The following is a 25342-nucleotide window of genomic DNA, read 5'->3' as shown; positions in this document are numbered from 1 at the left end:
TCAGGCAGGAAATACCACAGGAGATTTGGGAGTGGCAAGTGAGGTAAGGTTTTGGGATAGGATGACCTGAAATGCTGGAACACTCAAGAGAATTCAGTATGCAACTGGAATAGAGGTCTAGAGCGCAGACTGAGAGACGGAAGGAATGGCACTGTCATCACACTAATGCTCTCTGACACCACGGGATTAGAGGAGGCTGATTAGGTAGCAGGAAATGGCCAACTATGGAACTTTAGTAACCTTAATGCCTAAGCAGCAGGCGAAAGAAGAAAGCCAGCGAAAGACACAAAACTAAGAAAAAAAGCAAGAGAGGTAGGAGGGCTACTCATAGGAGTAATTTCAGTAAAAAGAAAATTTCTATAGCAGCAAAAATGAAGCAGTGTAACATGGTAAAATGAGAAACTTAGAAGTCAGCTTTGGTGTGAAGTGGCATTTGTGATCTCAGTGACAACTGGTGGGGTGGGGGCAGGAGGGTGAGGAAAGGTGCAAAACAGGAAGTAGAAGAAAGGAGGTCCGACCAATCTTTCAGAAATGATGACTTGTCTTCTGAAGATCCCACAGTGACTAGTCATAATGAGAGGGAGAGAGAAGCTCAAGGGAAAGAGGGTGTTTTTTTTTTTTTCCTTTGGTCCATTTGTGATCTTGCTTTTCAACAGAAAGATTCAGGGCAATTTTAGATTCAGTACAAGTTAAGGAAATGAAGTACTTCAGTATAAAAAAAACAAGATACTTGGTGACTCAAAGTCTGAACATGAGGGATATTTAGATCAAAATAGTTATTACATTTCAGTTATCTTCATCTCTTCATTAAAAATTTCCTTGTATTACATAACTTTAGAGACAAATACATAAAACAGTATTAATATTAGTTCTTGATATTTATTACAGGGGTTGCTTACAGAAAAGTCTTTTTTCCACTGTTAATTTAGACATAAGAATATGTATTTGTTTCATGTAATCTCCTTTTAGAACTTTTATTTTTAAAAAATCATAAAATTGTCTATGTCTGGGAAGATACTGGTATCAATTTTTTAAACAGTGAATAGGGTTGGACATAGGCGTTTTGTTTTATCCTTTAGTAACTATGACCAAACAAGGTATAGTACTTGGCAGGGTTCTTGCACAGATGCATCTGGCTCCAGGCTGCAGCTCACAGAGCGGTTTGAAGGGGATGCAAAGGCTTTTAGCTCCCATGGATGGAGCACCAGGTTTAAGATCTTGATCCCTGGATGGAGCTAGAGGGTATTATGCTCAGTGAGATAAGCCAGGTGGAAAGAGAGAAGTATCAAACGATTTCATCACTCATCTGTGGAGCATAAGAACAAAGAAAAAAACTGAAGGAACAAATTGGCAGCAGACTCACAGAACCCAAGAATGGACTAACAGTTACCAAAGGGCAAGGGACTGGGGAGGATGGGTGGGAAGGGAGGGACAAGTGGAAAAAAAAGGGGCATTACTACTAGCAGACATAATGTAGGGGGTGGGGCACAGGGCGGGCTGTACAACACAGAGAAAATGAGTAGTGATTCTATAGCATCTTACTATGCTGATGGACAGTGACTGTAATGGGTATATGGTGGGAACTCGATAATGGGTGAAGTCTAGTAAACATAATGTTGCTCATGTAATTGTAGATTAATGATACCAAAATAAAAAATAAAATACATAAAATAATTCCATTCATTTATGCTGTATATTACTATTCTTTTACATTGCCGTACCTCACAAGTTTTATCTGTTATTTATACTTACCTGGCAGTGGTCTTCTTGATCCAGTCTTCACAGTCAATTTCCCCACAAAATGGAATCTGAGCAATCTAATTAGGAAAAATGTTCAGTCTTTATAATTCCTTCTTTACTATAAAAGGAACACCTGAGTTCTCTGTTAAACTTACAAACAAAATGGCTAGATCTCCCAGCCTTTATCAAACCATGGTAACCTTACAAATCAGCTGGGGACTTTTACTTAGAGGTGCAAGAAATAGGAGAGAATGTCTTCCCACATCCAAAACCCACACATCATAAAACATGAGGACATGTTTGCAATACACTTAAATGTCCAACTAAACTGGCTACAACAGAGCACCTGAAAGGAAGGAACACAGGATGGGTAGACCCGGGTCCAAACTCCAGCTGGACTTCCCTCCCTCATTTCAAACCTGGACTCTAGCCACTGTACCTAGCTACCTGGTTATCAGGAGGCTAGAGGGGAGATGACAAATAGTGAACAGATTTTTAAGCTTTATTTACAATAATAATTGACAATCAGGTAAACCTCATTGTATGCCACACTATTTTAACATGTTATAGGTAAGTGAATCATTTTTAATATCCAAAGGTATTTTTAAAAGCCAAATCACTTTGTATCAGAAAAAAACACCTCTCAAATTTTCTTTCACAATCCATATAAAACAATGGGAAGAATGAGGAGACCTGAGATTTTTATCTTGATTCTGAAATTCACTGCCTCTTCGAACATCTCTAGCCCTATGTTTTCTTTTGTAAAATATGGATGCCAGACCAGATAAAAATTAACATTTCTCCCAGTTGTGACTCCTAAATTTTTCATGGCATGAATACTTCAAAGTGAGGTGATCAACAGATTAGTAATATATATCAACTGTGAAATATCTATGTTACATACAAAAAACATTTATTTTTCATTTAATTAATATCTTCACCTTAGATAAATTTACTAAAATCAAGTCCTATAAATCAGATATTTTTTTTAAATTTCATTTATACCAACAGAGAAGAATAGAGAAATCAATCTTTTACCTACATTCAGGTTCCAAAGATCCCTTTCTCCTCCTCCTCTCCTAGTAAATATAATTTTATTTACAATAGCCTCACCAGTGTTGGTCAGTCAACACATTGAAATTGACCAACATGACAGTGAGATGGGGGATGGAACTGACTCCTGAACACAAGCAACAAAATCTGCTTTGATCTTTATGTGCTCTCTGGCCATAAAATTAAAACACTATATTCTGCTTTAGACTGGATGTTGAAGTCTTACCAGTAGCTTACCTAATGTCACAATAAAAGACATTATTCCACTAACATCCGTTGAGATTTCATTTCTTTGAAAGCAATGGATTAACTGATAGTGACCTCTATTGGTTAACTCTTATGAAATGTCTTTAATAGACTGCACTGCAAAAGTGAATACCAAATCTCTAAAATAAAGGGAATTTTTAAACTCAAAAATAAATGGAACAAAAATAAAATAATCATAAATAAATTACAATGAAAGGAAAAATATACACTTCACCAGATGACTATTCATTCTCTAGCCCTCTATTAGAAGTATGTAGTTTGGCTCAAGTGACCAATGACAGAAACCAGAAAGGTGGAAGATTATCAAGGCAATCAACTAAGAAGAGAAGGCTAAATATTGAAAAATTATGGATCTGAAGGGGATTGTAAAATGATCTGTTTTGATATAACATACAGATTAATAAAATAAAGAGCCAGAGAGATTAATATTTTCCCAGATAATGCAATAAGAGACACATTAAGAGGTTATAACCATAGTATTAAAACCTGTGTTATACTCCCAGCATGAATTTTAAAAAGAAGAAAAGAAAGAAAGATACAAAGGCAAGTGCTTTAAACTTTGTCAGAAGAGAGATCTAAATTCTAGTATTATGTCTGCTTCTGTACAGCTTGGGGTAGGTAATTCATTTAGACTCTGGCCTATGGTTTTCTCATTTATAACCTGGGGACATAGCACTGGTTGTAAAATATGTATACCAGAATACTAAAATTCATAAGTGATTCACTCTATTAATTAGTGGTTTTGCAAATCAGTACCTCTTCTTTCTGAAAATTAAGTTTTGGCTAGGAACATGTACATACACAGAACACATAAAGCTGAAAAAATCTTAAAGAACTATTAACTACTCAATTAGAAAGACCTATGCAGTTCTAAGGAGCCAGAGTAATTATTGAAAAACAAGGTTAGACGTGAACAATACTTTTCCCCTTTCTATTCAGTCAACTAAGGTCTGGTAAGTATGGTCAGAGAACTGAAAGAAACACTTTTAACCTCATTTTAGAAATCTGCACATTACATTTCTAAAGCTGAAACAATGCCCACCTTAGGCATTTACACTAAGCTGAAAAAACAAAATTAAAATGTTCAATAAAGAAAACATTAGGGTCATATAGAATAAATGTTGTTTAGCCAGCACATCAAGCTTGAGGAAAAGCTTTTATGTAATCAGTTCACAGTATTATCCAAAATGATATAATGTTGTAATGCTTTAGCAAATCCAATGGAAAAGAGTATATAATGCTAAGTAAATAATCCTGTTGTGTGACTTGCCTTGAAAAAGAGATTAATACCATGTATAAGTTGAGTCTTAAAATAATATATACTGAATTATTTTTATATTCAAAGCTTTTCAGGAGTCTCCTACTTTTCCAGAATCTAGAACCTTCTGAAAATCTTCCATTGTATTAGCCACAACCATGTGAGTCTTAAGGTCTTCAGAAGCCCTATCAAAAAACAATTAGAAAAGAATACATACTTTTTCTTACTAATATCACAAAGTTCATAGGACAATAACCTAGAAATGAGAACTCAATTTGAATCTCATCTTTGTCACTATTGGAGACATTCAGAAAAATCTGTTAACTCATTATTACTGCATTATTGTCAACATTAACTGAATGGGGAATTTGCCAAGCACTCAACTGGTAATAATTTTGTTATTGCCATTAAATCTCTATTGACCAACACTCTATTCCTGACAATACTACTTACTACTTATGAGGATCTGGGTTTTTTTTAAATCTCTCTGGTCTTAGTTTTCCCTTCTGCAAAACTGGAAAAATACTCAAACAAGTCTAATTACCATAAAGGATTGTTCTAAGAATCAAACATAAAAGCATGAAACTGGTTTGAGAAAGAAAAACACATAAATACACATTGTTCAAGCTATCTTCACATACCATGTCATTCTGTAAAAACCGCAAGTTTTAGAAATGAAAATTCTCTTCCACATTCAAAGTCACACATTATATGAAGATAACTCATGGGTGGTGACCAAGGAAGAGAAGACACATTTTTCTTTTCCAAATCTCAAGGCTAAGAGCATGTGAACTCTGTGCCAGCAACAGATAGCTGTCACCAAATCTTACCCCTTCTTCTAACTTTCTTGTCATGAGATGAGCCCATGTGACTGAGTTACAGTTAATGAAACCCAGAGAAAGGAATATGCCACTACTCAGGCTTAAGTCTTATATTGGGAAAATGTACTTTATGCAACTCGTATTATTAATAAATTTACTGAATAAAAATGTTAACAAAAAAAGATGCTTTTTAGCCATTAAAGCTGTGGTTTTCCAACCAGGCGTGTGCATCTGAATCATATAAAGAAGATATCAACACAACAGATCACCAGAGCCTATGTGAAGGCTAATGAATCAGAGTATCAGGTGTGAGGCCCAGGTGTTTCTGTTGCCAAAGCTCCAGGTGACTCTGGAGAGAATCCCTGGAAAAGAACCACTGCACTAAATGTACCAGCTGAATGGCAGCGATCAGGCAGGCAACTTCCTAATCTTCCGTCTCTGACAAATTTCCTGTTCTGAGTTTGATGAACTTCAAAAGGATTATTCATTTGGAAGTCAATTTCATCTTTGAAGTAACCCCTCAAGAGACTTATCATTCCCCTTTTAGGGCAAGCAAGCCAAAAGAAGAAAAATCACTTGCTTAAAAACATGTAAGTAAGCACCAAAGCCAAGGCTAAAATTAGGTCACTCCTTAAAGAAAAGATTTATGGAGGCCTAATAAGGTAAGGCACAGGGTATAAGAAGATAAATAAACAAATAAGATACACAAACAACCATTTCCCAAATTCAGCTTCTATCCCCAGCAGTGGTGGGCCTCCCTCTTTGCTTCAGGTGGGCAGCAAGTTAATAAGGTGCCACACATACGCTACCAATCTTCTAGTGCCTCTGCCTTGAGATGTGCGATTCTAAAAGGCCTCTCTCCATAGGTCAGGGCAGCCCCGAGGCTCCCCTCTACCCTCACCCACAATCCCAGTCAGCAGTTCTTAGCCTTGGCTACACATCATGATCACCTACAGAGCTTTAATGCTCCAGTTGCCAGGCCCACTCTAGACCAATTAAATAAACATTTCTGAGGAACAGACCAGATGCTGTTATGTTTGAAAGCTTCCCTTGTACTGCTACTGTGTTTTCCGCATATAAGAATCAATGCCTCAATCCCTCAAATTTGTATGGCCTAAAAGCCTGGATCCAAAGTTAAACCAGATTAGTCCATGGGACAGTCCATCACTACAAACCTAACAAGGAACAGAAAGCAGTTAGGAAAATAATCGTAATACAAGTCAAAACCATGAAGAGAACGGTGAATGAAGACCCATGCGAGTTCAGAGGGACGATTACTTCCAGTTGGGGTAAGGCAGTGTAGAACACAAAGACAGAGTAAAATTTCAAAATGAAACATAACATTTCTGAAGAACTAACCTTGTAAAAAGGTTAACATGGATGTCTTCCAAAATAGCTTGAAGTTTAGTCTCAGCCTCATTTTCAGCAACTGTCAGCTTTTCTCCAGTATCTCATCTGACAGCTATGAACTGATAGCTCTTCATAGCACATGGGCCAACTTCAAGTCTAACTTGAACTCCCTAGAAAACAAAAAAGGTAGTTAAAACAATACATGCATGTCTCTAATTGAATATGGAGACTTATTTCATGGTTTTATCTACTATACACAATAAAAAACACACAAAAATGCCATAAGCAAACAACAACAAAAAGCACAGAATATTCCTGAGACACTGCAGAAACCTATTCCAATAAGAAAGTGTAAACCTCAGAAAAAAATGTACTGCACAGGTTGTTCTAAGCTAAGAAAGTGCTTAATGAAGAAATGGTAGTTGTTTTGATCAGTGTTCCTACCTTTTCTCACACAAGAGCACAACATAAAAAACTCTACCTGTACGGCACACAGGGATAAAAAAAGAGAAGCCTTCTTGAAACTAAAGCCATCTCAAGGTGCTGGTAAGGACCTTGGCACACAAGTGACTCAGTCACGGCACGATGGTATGCTTTGGGGCTGGAAAGCCCTCACTCTGGATACTCTAGCATGTGTCAGAATCACTGAAGGGCTGGTTAAAGCTCAGGTTGCTGAGCTTCACCCACTGAGTTTCTTATGACAGCAGGTCTGAGGATTTTTACTTCTAACAAGTTTGCAAGAGATGCTTGTCACGGGACTGCACTGTGAGAACAACTCCCTTGCAGCCGCTGGCTCTCACAAAGAACCCTAAGGACTGTCTGCAAGGTTAAGGCTTGTGAATGGTTCAATCCTTGTGAATGTATGTAATTCCATGGGGGGATTAAGGCTTAGAGAGACTAATTTTTAGACCTAATTTTCAGACCTAGAATTTAGTGAGGAACAGTAGGTTTTTAACTTTTTTTTTTTAGTGAATGATCCTCTAAAATTAATTGGGGTTTTTGAATTTGAGTTCCTAGGAGCCCTGCATACAGTTTAGCTGAATGGCAGTAACCCAAATCAAAGCCACAAGAAAATTTTTAAATGTTCCTCTAGAAAAGAAATTTATCTCCTAGAGAAGACTTACTTATAAAATAACTGAACACTATGGAACAAACTACTGAATGCTAGATATTACACTATTTTATTGTTTTCCTTTATTCATCCGATACACGCATGTGTCAGAAACAGTATTAAGTACAATGAGATTTAAAAGATGAATAAGAGAAAGAGATTCTGTCCTCAAGGAACTTCATGTTTTGTAGGGTAAATAAGGCAGGCACACAAATAATAAAAATCAATACAGAAAATCACAAGTGGGAGACTCTCCTCAGCTGGAAAAGATAAAAGTTACGGAGAAAGCAAATAGTAATGAATAAACTCATCAAAACTGAAGAACACTATAAAATAACTAACCTATAATGACAAAAACGTCAATATTGTGAATGACAAAGGCTGAGGAACCACTACTGATTACAGGAAACTAAAAAGACATGACAACTAAATCCAATAGGCCTGTATCGTGTACTGGCAGAGAGAGAGCTGTGGCAGCCCAGAGCAGGGTGTCAAAGCCGGTCAGGTGAGAGGGCGTCTCTGCACGAGAAGGGCCTGGCATGGGGCGACAGAGCCTACGTAACACGAGGAGGGCATCACCCAGCGGAGTAGGTGGCGACGGCAGTGACGGGTTACTTGTATACATGCGGTCTGATCAAAGAAATAAATATATTAAGGATAACTGGAGCTAGAGAAGGGAGTCAAACTGGAGTCAGAGAAGGGAGTTAAAATATGGAATAGGAGAAAACTGAGTCCTTTGGTTTTTGATTGGAATCAAAGGTACTCCACAGCACCATCTACTGGGAAGGCTTGGAAGCCATGGAATCTCAAAAGCAATGAGCACATCCAGCACTAATTAATACCCTTCTCCACTGAACAGAACCGGGGCTTCTTAGAGATATGGCTAATTCCAGGGCTGGAGCAGGGAAAGCACAAGATAAGTCATGCCAAAAACAAGGAAGTGCTCAGAAAACACCAAGAGATCCTACCAGTCATACTGAAGACACTTTGAACATCAAAATGATGATAGTAACAGATTACACAAGCCACTCAATAATATCAGAAACCATGGGTCCATAAAAATATTAATTAAAGCTAAGAAGAAATGTGCTCTGTTGAGATCATCGTAATCCAAGAAGAACTGTGGAACCATTCCAGACTAAGACTAAAGAGATATGGTAACTATATGCAACACATAATTCTGAACTAGATCCTTCTGCTATGAAAGACACTAGTGGAACAACTCACAAAACCTGAACGGGTTTTAGAAGTAGATGGCAGTGTCATGTCAGTGTTAGCATCCTGATTTTGTTCACTAGATTGTGATTATATGTAAGAATACGTTGGTGGAATGTAGGCATCAGGCGAGCATCTTATTTTCAAATGGTTCAGGCAGGAAAAATCACTTTTTTGCACTACACTTGCTTTATTATAAATATATGATTGATTCATGATAAAAAATTTTTATAACACAAGTATAAAAAGTAGTAGTACAAGACAAAAAGTAGTATACAAGACACAGAGGTAGAAAAAGAGAAACTGAGAAGGGGGAAAAGGACATATATATATATGAAAGGGAGATACTGAAAGATAGTCTGAGGCCATATAATGGAGAAAGTCTACATTTTGCTGGTAGTTTTTTCTAAGTAGTTATGAATTTACTTATAAAGGACTGTTTTCTGTTGTTTTTAAACACACATCCAACATAGTAAAAAGAAAAGTAGTTAATTCACTCCTATTATTTTCCCCTATTTTTACAATACAGATAGAGGATTAAAGAAGAGTTAGGGGAGATGTTGGGCTCCAATCTGGCAACCAATCTATGTAACTCTTTATTAATCTCAGTAAGTCTCATGATACATAGGTCCATTACACACACACACACACACATTTGCACACTTCAAAAAATTAATCACTATCAAATGAATCTAGACCTACATCTCCCAAAATGTTCTCTTTCCTCAGGAATTCTTGGATTAAATGGAAATAAAATGGCATTCAAAAGTAATCAGTACTTTTACCAGTACTGAACTCTTTCTTAGTGGTCTTTAATTTTAGGCATCAAGTTTAGAACTTAGGTGTTTTGTTTTCTTGCCTGAGAACTATAGACAAGGAAATAGCAGCAGAGCCAACTCACACTAAGATATCTCCCCCACACAGTATGGGTTCCCTAGGGTACTGAAAAGATGAGGGACAGAGACAAAGTCAAATCAGTCCCAGGAGGAGAAGTGGGGTACAAGAGGAAGGGGAAGAGGAGGGATATAGAAGGGAGTATGGACAACCTTTTTCCCCTTTCAGTCCAGCAAGTAGCAAGGGTTAAGTATCTCCTTCCACACTTGGTACCTCAGACAAGTACAAATGGCTTTAGACAAGCTCGTAGTGGAATCACAGAACTGCTATTCCTAAGTAGGCAAAAAAGAATGCCATTAAAGGGAAATTACACAGAGAAAAGACTCATCTTTAAAGTCATTAAAGTTAGGAGAGAGTATAAAGAAAACAGTTATTACATAAAAGGGAAGCAATATCAACAAAATTACTATTTTTCAGGACAGAAAAGTTACCTTAGGGGGCCATTTAAAACAAATAAAGGGATATATTAGCAACTTTAGGAACCCTACATGTATTAATATTGAGTAATCCTAACATTGCTGGGCTTCCATGTCTGAAAGCTTGGAGATGCAATCTTACCACATCTCCTCATCTATTTCCTAAAATGTGAGTTTATAAATTCTTGACTTCTAATTGCTATATCTAATAAGATCCCCTGTTTCCACATAAGAAAAAAGGGGCAGGAGTCTGAAAAATGGATTAAGAATATATATCAATGACAAAGTGCAATAAATGAAAGTTGTATTGAAGACATTAAACCAGAATTTAAACTAGCTTTGAATGTACAAAAATCAACAGATTACTGTGAAACAATGCAGCATGAAAAATAAAGTATGAAATTTAATTTCTGTTGTTTTACATATTAGCTGTTACATTGAAAATAGGTGATTCATACAATGTTATTCTGATGGATTTACTGTTGAAATAACTTTTTTAGTGTATGAATTTCTGGTATAAATATTTTGGTAAAACAACCATGAGGTTTACTAATCATAAACAAGGTCTTCAAGATCACTTGTATTCTAACATAATAAAAATGAGCTCCCGCAAAAAACAATTTTAAGTTTAGAAAATACATAAAAATATATACATAAACTAAATTTAAATATCACTATTACAAGGTCTTGATCTGTGTCTATCTCAACACCTAGTTTAACTGAGAAGAAAAGAACTCGCTACTATCAAAATACAGAAAATGAAAAAGCATATAGAGTAAGGAAAATATACATTCCAAATACAAGTGTGAGAATAAAAGATACCGCGGAAGATTTTACCTTGAGTTCCCAGTGATTAAACTTCCAACCTGGTGAATAGTTATCTCGCAAATCAACTCTAACTTGAAAGTAACGCTGACTAGACGCCTTTGATAATCACTCCAGTTTGCAAACAGAGCATCTCTGACCTCTTCAGAAAGTGCATTTGTAATGTCACAAGGGATAACCACCACCTAGAACCCAGCACAATACCACAAATTTATACAAAGTTAGAAAAAAGTCATGCCAATATATAACATCCAGGAGACAAAACCTATACTAGTGACTATAAATCTTTACACAAATCAACGTGTGTGATTTCTACCCAGCAACAAGCTGCATGTTGCCTGTCCATGCTAAATGTATTTTCCCTTGACCTACATTTCCTTTAACTTACTATAAATCAAAAATTGTTTTCTAAAACTGTTTTACACAAAGTAGCCTAAAAAAACTGAAAGAGTACTAACAGCAGTAACACAAATGACACATAGTTATACAATACTAAGGTCTAGACTGTACTTTGTTGTTTCTATATCAGCAAAATCTACCTAAATAATACTCAGAAAATCACACTTTCAAATTTCCTTTCATAAATACACCTTGTATTTCACAAAAGTAATGATAACAAATTTTAAATGTAAGAGGGTTCAAATTTATGGTATATTTTAGTATACCATAAGGTATACATTGGTATATATGGCTTCTATTTCACAGAAGAAATGATAAACAGAAATAGTGTCCTCACCTGCACACAGGCCACACGGGGTGGTAACACTAAGCCCATGTTGTCCCCGTGAACCATGGTCATGACACCAATGGTTCAAGTTGTCAGGCCCCAGGAGTTCTGATAGGTAAACTGCTTCTCTCCTGATATCTCTGGATCTTCATAAATTATTTTAAACATTTCAGAAAATTCTGCCCTACATGATGTGATGTTGCTCCCTAAAACAAAGAAAGGAATATTAAGCTTAATTTTAATGACCTAGTGTGCCTTTAAAAATCATTACTGTAAGATCACACACCTGAGAGTTGTGTTAGACCTGCTTTATCTTCCCTGATTTTTTACATTAGAAAGTTTTTAAAGAACAAGTGATACAATAGACTTGTATTCGTCAAAAAATACTGTAGAAGTGTACTGCTGTGAGCAGCCCTTTTCACTGAGGTAATTTTAACTACAAAGGTTAAAAGGAATCCATGCTTTGGTAATTCAGGATACAAGCCCTGACTTAATTGACCCTAGAGATTTATAGGAACAAGACACATTTGCCTGAAATTACACTATGGTTTAGGAAGCACATAAAATACTGGTTTTTTAAGTGTACCTCTCTAATGAGAGCTGGAATTTGTTGGATCTTCCCATAGACTTATGTTTGCAGTCACCTATGAATCCTATGCAACACTCTGATACCTGGATAGCTCTTCCACTAGCAGATATAAACGCTTCTACGGTGGTTGTATATTCTCCTCCTGCAAATTTCTCCTTTTCAGTCTTTCTTCCTTTTACAACAGGAATTGCTAGGAGCTCTTCATATACTTGAGCATATAAATCAAGTATCTGCAGGACCTGTTAACAAATTTTAAATGTAAAAGTGTTCAAATTGATGGTATATTTAGTTGTTATAGAGTTATGAAACTGTACTATTTAAAACTAATTGTGGTGGAAAAGCACTTCAAACAATAAAAACCTTTTTTATGGAATGATTAAAGCAGCCAGTGCAAACGTATTAAGAAAGACATTCAACAAAACAGTGTGAAATAGAATAACTTTTTTAAATGTACACAAACTTAGAATGTATGAGAAAATAAATCTTCAGGAAATATATACAGTAGAAAGGGTGAAAATCTGATGAATAATGTATTTCACCTGTGGGATTATAATTTCTTCTATGTGGTAAAGTGCAAAAACAATTCCATCTGAAAATTTAAAACAGCACATTTTCTAATAAAATTTCATTGAGGAATTACATTTGAATTAACTAGTTTCTTCTTTTAATAGGTGAGGCACAAACTTTAACTAACAAAATGATTTATGCTAGGAAATGATCTTTTTATGTTATTTTGAGAGCAGATGAAACTTCAAGCTAGAGTTCCTTACTGAATGATTGCTATGTAAATAGATAGCACCACATTCTTTACTACTGACAGGGGGAGCACGGCCCAGACAAAGAGCACAATTACTAGGAGTAACAACTTTTCCTATACCTCTGCAGCTGCTTCCTCAAACGCAGCAAATGCACTGTGCCCTTCCTGCCAGAGGAATTCCCGAGTACGAAGGAAAGGCTGAGGATGCTTGAACTCCCAACGCTGGAAGAAGCAAGATGACAACTGGTCATTACAAAGAGCCTTTCCGTTTTTATTGACAACTTTATGCGCTAAGTTATCCAGAAATTATAACTGTGATTCAAAATACTTCAAAAATGCTTCCATACTCCCAATTCTCTCACTATAAAAATAAGGAAAAACAAAATGTTCTTTTTTATGAAAGAGAGTAAGAGGAATAATGAAATAACATGTGAAGGGGTATGTACCTACCACCACATTGCACCACTGATTCAGCCTGATGGGCAGGTCTCTATGTGACCGCACCCATTTTGCATATGCAGGGTACATCACTGAAATGACACAGGAAAGTACAGACAGAATTAATCACTGAAGGCTTTATTTCTCCTTGAATGCTGGTTAAGAGTTAAATCAGCAACATAATTAATGGGAATTAAAACGTTTTTGTGTAAATGTGTTCCAATGTTTATAATGGTAAGTGAATGGTGTTATTATGTATTTCATAAAATGAATTACTCAAGGAAGTAAATCTATCTAAACTTGGCCAAATTTTATGTCCTCTACAATAAGATTTACGTTTAACATTTAATTTGATTGGTCAGCTGCTCTTAAAAACTCTAAGTGAAAATCTTACAGTAAATATGCATAAACCATGTTCTAAATTAAGTTCTTTGCATTCATTATCCTGTTCAATTCTCACATTCAATGCACAAAGTAAAACATCATAACCTCAAGTATCAAAAATGTGGGAGCTGAGCTTAGAAAAGTTAAATAACTTGCTGAATCCAGCACAGCTACCCTTTGGAGCCAGAATTCAGGTTAACTCATCTAACGCCATCTACCCACAGTATGAGAGCTCCTGCCATGAACTGCTCATCTGAGTGACGGCGCCTGTCTTGTCATGGCCTACTCATGATTAACTATGATTAGTAAAAGAAACTCTACCAATCTGGCATGTGAAAAAAATGCTGGTGTCATCACTTCAATGATGCATCATTATATTACACAAGCGTATCACTAGAAGTAGCAAATAATGAGCAAACACTCCGTAACTCTAAAGACGGATAATCACTGTGAAAGACACTGACAAGCCCAAAGGCTTAAAATTTCCAGGCGGCAGTTCCATTTACTAAGTGTAATTTCAGGAAAATCACTTAACCTTACAGAGACCACTTTTTACCTGCAGAATGGAGATAACAACACCTGCCTCTACTTTCCTCACAACATTGTTGTAAGAATAATACAAGATATAAAAGAGATCACTGAGTAACCTGTAAAACCCTATATGAATGTAAGTGTATTATTAAAAATGACTAAAAAATTAATAGGTAAATATGGCATAAAATATTAGTGTCTGTAATTTTATTATCAATACGAGAATAAAAATTATTCCAGGAATAAAACTCCTTGGAATAGGGGGCGGAGCCAAGATGGCGGTGTGAGTAGGACAGTGGGAATCTCCTCCCAAATACATACATATTTTTGAAAATACAACAAATACAACTAATCCTAAAAGAGAGACCAGAAGGCACAGGACAACAGCCAGACCACATCCACACCTGAGAGAACCCAACACCTGATGAAAGGGGTAAGATACAAGCCCCGGCCTGGCGGGACCCGAGCGCCCCTCCCCCCAGCTCCTGGCGGGAGGAGAGGAGTCAGAGCGGGAGGGAGACGGAGCCCAGGACTGCTGAACACCCAGCCCCAGCCATCCGGACCAGAGCGCAGACACAGTGCATGCATGGGGTGCTGGAAACTAGGGAAACAGGGCAGCAAGACCTTTGAGCGGGTCTCGAAGCCAGCACCCCTGTGACAAAGAAAAGTGCATGCTTTTTTAAAGTCTTAAAGGGACAGGGATGCCACAGCTGGACGGAAGCTTCTCGGTTCAAAGTCCAGCAGCTGGAAATTCCAGGGAACCCCAGGCGCACTAACCCCCTGGGCAACAGCTCTGAGACCCCTCACAGAGGTAAACAGCCAAACAGCCCCCCGTCCATTACCCCTCCGGGGCCCCGCTGTAGCAGAGCAGCAGCCTGAGGCTGGCCACGCCCACAGCAAAGGAGCTTCCTCCATACCGGAAGGGCAAGATACAGACACTCAGGCTACACGCAATTGCCCAACACAAGCCACTAGGGGTCGCAGTTGTCCCAGTAAAATAAGGCCAAGAGCTAGTGGAAAGCCTTGGCCATCCCAGCTGACAGAAAGTAAATAGCTCACCATTGCACCTATCAACATGAAAAGGCAAAAAAATTTGATCCAGACAAGACTAACCCAGACAGCTTCGACATCTGCTACATCTTCCCCTGAGAAGGAACCTGGGGAGATAGATTTAGCCAGTCTTCCTGAAAAAGAATTCAAAACAAAAGTCATAACCATGCTGATGGACTTGCAGAGAAATATGCAAGAACTAAGGAGGGAGAATACAGAAATAAAACAAGCTCTGGAAGGACTTCAAAGCAGAATGGACGAGATGCAAGGGACCATTAATGGACTAGAAAACAGAGAACAGAAACGCAGAGAAGCTGATGCAGAGAGAGATAAAAGGATCTCCACGAATGAAAGAATTTTAAGAGACCTGAGTAACCAATCGAAACGGAACAATATCTGCATTATAAAGGTACCAGAAGAAGAAGAGAGAGAAAAAGGGATAGAAAGTGTCTTTGAAGAAATGATTGCTGAAAACTTCCCCAAACTAGGGGAGGAAATGGCCTCTCAGACCACAGAGGTACACAGAACGCCCATGACAAGGGATCCAAGGAGGGCAACACCAAGACACATAATAATTAAAATGGCAAAGATCAAAGACAAGGACAAAATATTAAAGGCAGCCAGAGAGAAAAAAAAGGTCACCTACAAAGGAAACCCATCAGGCTATCATCAGACTTCTCAACAGAAACTCTACAGGCCAGAAGAGAATGGCATGATATACTTAATGCAATGAAACAGAAGGGCCTCAAACAAAGATTACTGTATCCAGCACGATTATCATTTAAATATGAAGGAGGGATTAAACAATTCCCAGACAAACAAAAGCTGAGGGAATTTGCCTCCCACAAACCACCTCTACAGGGCATCTTACAGGGACTGCTCTAGATGGGAGCACTCCGAAAAAGAACACAGAACAAAACACCCAACATATGAAGAAGGGAGGAGGAGGAATAAGAAGGGAGAGAAATAAAGAATCATCAGACTGTGTTTATAATAGCTCAATAAGCAAGTTAAGTTATACAGTAAGATAGTAAAGAAGCTAACCTTGAACCTTTGGTAACCACAAACTTAAAGCCTGCAATGGCAATAAGTACATACCTTTCAATAATCACCCTAAATGTAAATGGACTGAATGCACCAATCAAAAGACACAGAGTAATAGAATGGATAAAAAAGCAAGACCCATCCATATGCTGCTTACAAGAGACTCACCTCAAACCCAAAGACATGCACAGACTTAAAGTCAAGGAATGGAAAAAGATATTTCATGCAAACAACAGAGAGAAAAAAGCAGGTGTTGCAATACTAGTACCAGACAAAACAGTCTTCAAAATAAAGAAAGTAACAAAAGATAAAGAAGGACATTACATAATGATAAAGGGCTCAGTCCAACAGTCCAACAAGAGGACATAACCATTATAAATACATATGCACCCAATACAGGAGCACCAACATATGTGAAACAAATACTAACAGAATTAAAGGAGGAAATAGAAGGCAATGCATTCATTCTGGGAGACTTCAACACACCACTCACTCCAAAGGACAGATCCACCAGACAGAAAATAAGTAAGGACACAGAGGCACTGAACAACACACTAGAACAGATCGACCTAATAGACATCTACACAACTCTACATCCAAAAGCAACAGGATACACATTCTTCTCAAGGGCACATGGAACATTCTCCAGAATAGACCACATACTAGGCCACAAAAAGAGCCTCAGTAAGTTCCAAAAGATTGAAATCCTACCAACCAACTTTTCAGACCACAAAGGCATAAAACTAGAAATAAACTATACAAAGAAAGCAAAAAGGCTCACAAACACAAGGAGGCTTAACAACACGCTCCTAAATAATCAATGGATCAATGACCAAATCAAAATGGAGATCTAGCAATATATGGAAACAAATGACAACAACAACACTAAGCCCCAACTTCTGTGGGATACAGCAAAAGCAGTCTTAAGAGGAAAGTATATAGCAATCCAGGCATATTTAAAGAAGGAAGAACAATCCCAAATGAATGGTCTAATGTCACAATTATCAAAACTGGAAAAAGAAGAACAAATGAGGCCTAAGGTCAGCAGAAGGAGGGACATAATAAAGATCAGAGAAGAAATAAATAAAATTGAGAAGAATAAAACAATAGAAAAAAATCAATGAAACCAAGAGCTGGTTCTTCGAGAAAATAAACAAAATAGATAAGCCTCTAGCCAGACTTATTAAGAGGAAAAGAGAGTCAACACAAATCAACAGAATCAGAAACGAGAAAGGAAAAATCACAACAGACCCCACAGAAATACAAAGAATTATTAGAGAGTACTATGAGAACCTATATGCTAACAAGCTGGGAAACCTAGGAGAAATGGACAACTTCCTAGAAAAATACAACCTTCCAAGACTGACCCAGAAAGAAACAGAAAATCTAAACAGACCAATTACCAGCAATGAAATCGAAGCAGTACTCAAAACACTACCAAAGAACAAAATCCCCGGGCCAGATGGATTTACCTCGAAATTTTATCAGACATACAGAGAAGACATAATACCCATTCTCCTTAAAGTTTTCCAAAAAATAGAAGAGGAGGGAATACTCCCAAACTCATTCTATGAAGCCAACATCACCCTAATGCCAAAACCAGGCAAAGACCCCACCAAAAAAGAAAACTACATTCCAATGGTAAAATAAATTAGTAACCGGGATGTAATGTATAGCATAAGGAATATAGTCAAGATATTGTAACAGCCTGGTAGGGTGATAGCTGGAACCTAGAATTATGTATATAAATGTTCTACCACTGTGTTGTACACTTGAAACTCATGTAATGTAATACTGTGTGTCAACTACCCTTCAATAAAAAATAATTATTAAAAAAAAAAAAAAATACCACTATTTCCTAATTTGTAGGAATGTGGTGAAGATTAAATGGATCAGTAGTCATCAAGTGCTTAGAACAGTGCCTGACCCATAGTAAGGCCCAACAAGTGTTTGCCATCATTGTCATTGTTATTATTAAGAAATAAGTCTCTGAATCTTCTGCATACGTGGATGTTTTATTGCCCTTGTCTAGCTTGGATTAACACATAGTCTACAGGCACACACCTGATCATCTACATTTGCTCTCTTACAACACTAAACTATGTTTTCTACCTTTATCTTGTATCTACCTACCACTTCAGCATTTTATTAAAAATAATAATAATAAAGAGAGAAATGTGGTATCCACATATAAATCAAGTATAAAAACCAAATGAGTATTCATATTTGAACTGACTGTTTAGAATTCATAATGCATGAGCAAAACCGAAAGTTTCTGTGATGACTGCCCTTGTACTGTTCACCATGTAACTTATTCATTGTGTAAGAATTTGTTCTACATGTAAGAACTTGTTTGTTATGCCTCAGAAGATTGGAGACTGACGAAAATTAGGCTTGGGGTGGATTAATGATTGTGCATTGAGCATTGACTCCCCTATACAGAATTTTATTGTCGTTAACAACCATTTGATCAATAAATATGAGAGATGCCCTCACAAAAAAAAAAAAAAAAAAAAAAACGGGACAGACTTCCAATGGTAAAATAAATAAGTAACCAGGATGTAATGTATAGCATAAGGAATATAGTCAAGATATTGTAACAGCTTGGTAGGGTGATAGCTGGAACCTAGAATTATGTATATAAATGTTTTATCACTGTGTTGTACACTTGAAACTAATGTAATGTAATACTGTGCATCAACTACCCTTCAATAAAAAATAATTATTTAAAAAAAAAAAAAAAAAAAGAAAACTACAGAGCAGTATCGCTGATGAACGTACATGCAAAAATACTCAACAAAATATTAGCAAACCGAATTCAAAAATACATCAAAAGGATCATACACCATGACCAAGTGGGATTCATCCCAGGGATGCAAGGATGGTACAACATTCGAAAGTCCATCAACATCATCCACCACATCAACAAAAAGAAAGACAAAAACCACATGATCATCTCCATAGATGCTGAAAAAGCATTTGACAAAGTTCAACATCCATTCATGATAAAAACTCTCAGCAAAATGGGAATAGAGGGCAAGTACCTCAACATAATAAAGGCCATCTATGATAAACCCACAGTCAACATTATATTGAACAGCGAGAAGCTGAAACCATTTCCTCTGAGATCGGGAACTAGACAGGGATGCCCACTCTCTCCACTGTTATTTAACATAGTACTGGAGGCCCTAGCCATGGCAATCAGACAAAACAAAGAAATAAAAGGAATCCAGATTGGTAAAGAAGAAGTTAAACTGTCACTATTTGCAGATGACATGATACTGTACATAAAAAACCCTAAAGACTCCACCCCAAAACTACTAGAACTGATATCGGAATACAGCAAAGTTGCAGGATACAAAATCAACACACAGAAATCTGTGGCTTTCCTATATACTAACAATGAACCAACAGAAAGAGAAATCAGGAAAACAACTCCATTCACAATTGCATCAAAAAAAATAAAATACCTAGGAATAAACCTAACCAAAGAAGTGAAAGAATTATACTCTGAAAACTACAAGTCACTCTTAAGAGAAATTAAAGGGGACACTAACAGATGGAAACTCATCCCATGCTGGTGGCTAGGAAGAATTAATATCGTCAAAATGGCCATCCTGCCCAAAGCAATATACAGATTTGATGCAATCCCTATGAAACTACCAGCAACATTCTTCAATGAACTGGAACAAATAATTCAAAAATTCATATGGAAACACCAAAGACCCCGAATAGCCAAAGCAATCCTGAGAAGGAAGAATAAAGTGGGGTGGATCTCACTCCCCAATTTCAAGCTCTACTACAAAGCCACAGTAATCAAGACAAATTGGTACTGGCACAAGAACAGAGACACAGACCAATGGAACAGAATAGAGACTCCAAACATTAACCCAAACATATATGGTCAACTGACATTCGATAAAGGGGCCATGGACATACAATGGGGAAATGACAGTCTCTTTAACAGATGGTGCTGGCAAAACTGGACAGCTACATGTAAGAGAATGAAACTGGATCACTGTCTAACCCCATACACAAAAGTAAATTTGAAATGGATCAGACTTGAATGTAAGTCATGAAACCATAAAACTCTTAGAAAAAAACATAGGCAAAAATCTCTTAGACATAAACATGACTGACCTCTTCTTGAACATATCTCCCCGGGCAAGGGAAACAAACGCAAAAATGAACAAATGGGACTATATCAAGCTGAAAAGCTTCTGTACAGCAAAGGACACCATCAATAGAACAAAAAGGTATTCTACAGTATGTGAGAATATATTCGAAAATGACAGATCCGATAAAGGGCTGACATCCAAAATATATAGAGAGCTCACACACCTCAACAAACAAAAAGCAAATAATCCAATTAAAAAATGGGCAGAGGAGCTGAATAGACAGTTCTCTAAAGAAGAAATTCACATGGCCAACAGACACATGAAAAGATGCTCCACATTGCTTGTCATCAGAGAACTGCAATTTAAAACCACAATGAGATATCATCTCACACCAGTAAGGATGGCTACCATCCAAAAGACAAACAACAACAAATGTTGGTGAGGTTGTGGAGAAAGGGGAACCCTCCTACACTGCTGGTGGGAATGTAAATTAGTTCAACCATTGTGGAAAGCAGTATGGAGGTTCCTCAAAATGCTCAAAATAGAAATACCATTTGACCCAGGAATTCCACTTCTAGGAATTTACCCTAAGAATGCAGCACTCCAGTTTGAAAAAGACAGATGCACCCCTATGTTTATCGCTGCACTATTTACAATAGCCAAGATATGGAAGCAACCTAAATGTCCATCAGTAGATGAATGGATATAGAAGATGTGGTAAATATACACAATGGAATATTACTCAGCCATAAGAAGGAAAACAAATCCTACCATTCGCAACAACATGGATGGAGCTACAGGGTATTATGCACAGTGAAATAAGTCAGGCGGAGAAAGACAAGTACCAAATGATTTCACTCATATGTGGAGTATAAGAACAAAAGAAAACTGAAGGAACAAAACAGCAGCAGAAGCACAGAACCCAATAGTTACCAAATAGAACTCTATAGTTACCAAAGGGAAAGGGACTGGGGAGGACGGGTGGGAAGAGAGGGATAAGGGCGGGAAGAAAAGAAAGGGGGCATTACGATTAGCATGTATAGTGTTGGGGGGGCACGGGGTGGGCTGTGCAACACAGAGAAGACAAGTAGTGATTTTACAGCATCTTACTATGTTGAAGGACAGTGACTGTGAACTTGGTGACAAGTAGTGATTTTATAGCATCTTACTATTTTGATGGACAGTGACTGTGAATGGGGATGTGCGGGGGACTTGGTGAAGGGGGGAGCCTAGTAAACATAATGTCCTTCATGCAATTGTAGATTAATGATACCAAAATAAAAATAAAAAAAAACTCCTTGGAATAGTCAGAAAAATTATTAGCATGAAATAAAAAATGATGCAAGTACTTAAAAAGAAATCTATCTTTACCCTAATGATAAAGAGCTCTGCAATGGATATTGTACAGAAAATAAAATTCTATACAACTTAAGTTTACATTCATCTTTACCAACATTCATTAAACCTTACATCATCAACAAGGATTATAAATATCACAAATAAAAGTTGAGAGTCAACTCTAGCGGCTGTCTCTAAAGTTTCAATGAGCTTTCTCCTACACTCCAAGGCCCACCCTCACCTGTTTCACTGGTAGGACGAACGGCAATTGGTTCTGCCAATTCTGTCTTGCCTGATCTTGTAACCCAAGCAACCTAGAAGATAAAATCATTTTTCATACATTTTTTTAACAGCATTTTGAGCAGCAGCACAAATGCAAACCTTCAATTTTTATCCTATCAATTAAAGCAAGTTAAAATAATTGTTGCTGTTCACTGTGAGAAAAGATAAGATACTTACTGTCCCTACTTAGCAGAAAGTAAAAGCCAGTTAATTATTTAATGTAATAAACAGATTACTTGCCCTGAAGGTAGAAATATAATTTTAATGGTTTTACATTTTTTGAAATTGGTTGTTATGACTTCCTTTTAAATTAATATCAAGTGTGAACTTGAAGTATACTTTTGAGTTTTTGAGAGAAAAACTGCAAAAATAAATAAAGCAAGCTAACTTACCTCAGGGGCAAGATCAGCAACATAAGTCGTCTCTTTCTCTAAAGCACCTTGAGACACAAACATGGGGAAATAGCAGTTTCCAACACCAAGTTTCTTGATCTCAGAATCAAAGAAGTCCTTGATGGATTCCCAAATGGAGTACACCCAGGGACGGAGAATATAGCAGCCACTTACATCATAGTCATCACAGTATTCAATCATTTCTGCCTTGGTGATGACCTTTTTAAAAGAAAGACATAGTCTTTACAGCCTAAATTGAACCAAAACTATAATAATAAGTATATGATAACCAAGTTTCAAATCTGGAGGCTTCCACATTTGGTGCATCCTCTTAATGTGCCTGTAAAATGCCCCTTTGTACACTGAGAAACACCACAGCTGTAAACTCTAGAGAAGACTTGAATTCCAAATTGTTCCTGCTGTTTAGTATCTTTGTGACTTTGGGGATAATCCCTCACCAATAAAAGTAAAAAAAAAACAGTGATTATCTCATAGGGCTACTTCTCGATTCATTACTTTATGTGAGCATGCTTAGAAAACTGTTATATTCTACTGCAAAGCCACAGTAATCAAGACAATTTGGTGCTGGCACAAGAACAGACCCATAGACCAATGGAACAGACTAGACAGCATTGATATAAACCCAACCATATATGGTCAATTAATATATGATAAAGGAGCAATGGATATACAATGGGTAATTCACAGCCTCTTCAACAGCTGGTATAGGCAAAACTAGACAGCTACATGCAAGAGAATGAAACTAGATTATTGTTTAACCCCATACACGAAAGTAAACTCAAAATGGATAAAAGACTTGAATGTAAGTCATGAAACCATAAAACTTCCAGAAGACAACATAGGCAAAAATCTCTTGGACATAAACATGAGTGACTTCTTCATGAACATATCTCCCCAGGCAAGGAAAACAAAAGCAAAAATGAACAGGTGGGACTATATCAAGCTGAGAGGCTTCTGTACAGCAAGGGACACCATCAGTAGAACAAAAAGGCATCCTACAGTGTGGGAGAATATATTCATAAATGACAGATCCGACAAAGGGCTCACATCCAAAATATATAGAGAGCTCACGCACCTCAACAAACAAAAGCAAATAATCCAATTGAAAAATGGGCAGAGGACCTGAACAGACAGTTCTCCAAAGAAGAAATTCACATGGCCAACAGACACATGAAAAGGTGCTCCACATCGCTAGTCATCAGAGAAATGCAAATTAAAACCACAGTAAGATATCACCTCATGCAAGTAAGGCTCGCCACCATCCAAAAGACAAACAACAACAAATGTTGGTGAGGTTGTGGAGAAAGGGGAACCCTCCTACACTGCTGGTGGGAATGTAAATTAGTTCAACCATTGTGGAAAGCAGTATGGAGCTTCCTTAAAAAGCTCAAAATAGAAATACCATTTGACCCAGGAAGCCCACTTCTAGGAATTTACCCTAAGAATGCAGCAGCCCAATTTGAAAAAGACATATGGACCTCTATGTTTATTGCAGCACTATTTACAATAGCCAAGAAATGGAAGCAACCTAAGTGTCCATCAGTAGATGAATGGATAAAGATGTGGTACATATACACAATGGAATATTATTCAGCAGTAAGAAGAAAACAAATCCTACCATTTGCAACAGCATGGATGGAGCTAGAGGGTATTATGCTCAGTGAAATAAGCCAGGCTGAGAAAGACAAGTACCAAATGATTTCACTCATTTGTGGAGTATAACAACAAAGCAAAACAGAATGTACAAAACAGCAGCAGACTCACAGACTCCAGAAAGGGACTAGCCATTACCAAAGGGAAGGGGCTGGGGAGGTGGGTGCAGAGGGAGGGAGAAGGGGATGAAGAGACATTATAATTAGAACACATAATACCAGCAGGTCATGGGGAAGACAGTACAGCACTGAAAGGACAAGTAATGACTCTATAGCACCTTAGTATGCTGATGGACAGTCACTGCAATGGGGTATGTGGGGGGAGACTTGATAATACAGGTGAATGTTGTATCTATAATGTTGCTCATGTGAAACCTTCACTAAGATTGTATATCAATAATACCTTAATTTAAAAAATACTATTATCCAATATCCAGTCAAGAAAAATTGAAATAATACAGATTATAACATACTGAGTACATTTTGCGGTATTATTTTTAATGGGAAAGAAAAAGATCTCACAGAAAAATGCCAACTAATATGCAGACAAGAGACAACAGAATTGGAGGTTACATTTGCTAACATCTTAGTAACAAATAACTAGGCAGCATCTATGGATGCTGAAACCAGTGGGTGAAGGTTTACATGGTCCCAAAGAATCTCCCCACAAAGTGCTTGTTAACTGCAACAAGAAAACTGCAGTGGGGAAAGCTGGCATATAGTCTCTCAAGTAATCAAAGTTAGATCATCAGTAATGGGAAAAATTAAATCTGTGCACCAGTTAACGGGCTGCAATGAACAAGAAATCAATGAACAAGAAAAGTTCTACTTTTGCCAAAGATATGTGGCCCGAATCTACCCACAAGGAAACTTCACACAATCTGATCAGGGGACATTCTTCCAGTAAGTGGGCTGTCACCTTGAGAAACAAAAGCTATGAAAGCCAAGGAAAGACTAAAAAAAATTCCAGACTGAAAGAAACTGGGAGACATGACAACTAGGTGCAAAGAATGATCCTAAATTTTGATCCTTGCACTATGGAGGGTCCGGCTGGAACAATCAGTGTTGG

The 25342-nt window shown here is 37.3% G+C and overlaps 1 pseudogene; it reads right to left on the bottom strand.

The window, feature by feature from the left end:
- Positions 1-859: 859 nt before the first annotated feature.
- Positions 860-24755, bottom strand: LOC130681723 (bifunctional glutamate/proline--tRNA ligase-like; annotated as a pseudogene).
- Between the last annotated feature and the right edge of the window lie 587 nt (positions 24756-25342).

Source organism: Manis pentadactyla, chromosome 19 (assembly GCF_030020395.1).
Source record: "Manis pentadactyla isolate mManPen7 chromosome 19, mManPen7.hap1, whole genome shotgun sequence".
NCBI classification, from domain to species: Eukaryota; Metazoa; Chordata; class Mammalia; order Pholidota; family Manidae; genus Manis; species Manis pentadactyla.
The sequence above is the reverse complement of the archived record's forward strand: the minus strand, read 5'-3'. Positions and strand labels throughout refer to the sequence as shown.